Source organism: Oncorhynchus keta, unplaced genomic scaffold (genome assembly GCF_023373465.1).
Source record: "Oncorhynchus keta strain PuntledgeMale-10-30-2019 unplaced genomic scaffold, Oket_V2 Un_contig_12018_pilon_pilon, whole genome shotgun sequence".
Taxonomy (NCBI): Eukaryota; Metazoa; Chordata; class Actinopteri; order Salmoniformes; family Salmonidae; genus Oncorhynchus; species Oncorhynchus keta.
In genome coordinates, this window is record NW_026277724.1 from 1 (window position 1) to 1,503 (window position 1,503).

Consider the following 1,503-nt stretch of genomic DNA (forward strand, 5'->3'; position numbering starts at 1 on the left):
CAAACAAAAAATTTTAAAAATGTGGTTCATGGGCATGTCTCCAGTTCCCATTATACATTTTTTGACCTCTTCCAACAGTTCATATTGGTCATACTGTTTACAGTACCCCAGTCGCCTAGACACTGGCCTCCTAAGCCATGGATTGTGAGTTCTAGTCTTTTCTTAAGTGGCTGAAGAGCATAGTGGCGCAGTGGAAGCGTGCTGAGCCCATAACCCAGAGGTCAATGGATCGAAACCATCCTCTGCTAAACAGTTTGTTTTTAAAAATGAAACGCAAACAGAAATGAGAAAGCTGTTTCATTTTCTCTCAGTGCTTCCAGTACACATTGTTTTCCTCTTCTATCAGTTCGTACTGTTTGCAGAAGGTAAACAGTGCCCCAGTGGCCTAATGGATAAGGCACTGGCCTCCTAAGCCAGGGATTGTGGGTTCAAGTCCCATCTGGGTGGTGGAAGCAGAGTGGGCGCAGCGGAAGCGTGCTGGGCCCATAACCCAGAGGTCGATGGATGAAACCATCCTCTGCTAAAAAGTTTTTTTTAGATTTTAAGTGCAAACAAAAAATTTAAAAAATGTGGTTTTCATGGGCATGTCTCAGTTCCATTATACATTTTTTTGACCTCTTCCAACAGTTCATATTGGTCATACTGTTTACACAGTACCCCCTAAGACACTGGCCTCCTAAGCCATGGATTGTGAGTTCTAGTCTTTTCTTAAGTGGCTGAGAGCAGAGTGGCTCGCAGCGGAAGCGTGCTGGGCCCATAACCCAGAGGTCGATGGATCGAAACCATCCTCTGCTAAACAGTTTACTTTTTAGATTTTAAGTGCAAACAAAAAATTAAAAAAATGTGTCGTTTCATGGGCATGTCTCAGTTCCATTATACATTTTTTGACCTCTTCCAACAGTTCATATTGGTCATACTGTTTACACAGTACCCCAGTCGCCTAAGACACTGGCCTCCTAAGCCATGGATTGTGAGTTCTAGTCTTTTCTTAAGTGGCTGAGAGCAGAGTGGCGCAGTGGAAGCGTGCTGAGCCCATAACCCAGAGGTCAATGGATCGAAACCATCCTCTGCTAAACAGTTTGTTTTTAAAAATGAAACGCAAACAGAAATGAGAAAGCTAAATTTCATTTGCGTCTCTCAGTGCTATCCAGTACACATTGTTTTTCCTGCTTCTATCAGTTCGTACTGTTTGCAGAAGGTAAACAGTGCCCCAGTGGCCTAATGGATAAGGCACTGGCCTCCTAAGCCAGGGATTGTGGGTTCAAGTCCCATCTGGGGTGGGTGGAAGCAGAGTGGCGCAGCGGAAGCGTGCTGGGCCCATAACCCAGAGGTCGATGGATCGAAACCATCCTCTGCTAAACAGTTACTTTTTAGATTTTAATTGCAAGCAAAAAATTTAAAAAATGTGTCGTTTCATTTGACCTCTTCCAACAGTTCGTATTGGTCATACTGTTTACACAGTACCCCAGTGGCCTAAGACACTGGCCTCCTAAGCCATGGATT

The 1,503-nt window shown here is 44.2% G+C and overlaps 2 non-coding genes across 2 annotated transcripts; both read left to right on the plus strand.

Annotated features, from left to right (window-relative positions):
• The first annotated feature begins 374 nt into the window (after window positions 1-374).
• Window positions 375-455, plus strand: trnar-ccu (transfer RNA arginine (anticodon CCU)). Its single transcript has one exon. It is a non-coding gene; the product is annotated as a tRNA-Arg (tRNA).
• A 752-nt stretch (window positions 456-1,207) lies between these two features.
• trnar-ccu (transfer RNA arginine (anticodon CCU)) lies at window positions 1,208-1,280 on the plus strand. Its single transcript has one exon. It is a non-coding gene; the product is annotated as a tRNA-Arg (tRNA).
• Window positions 1,281-1,503: the final 223 nt, after the last annotated feature.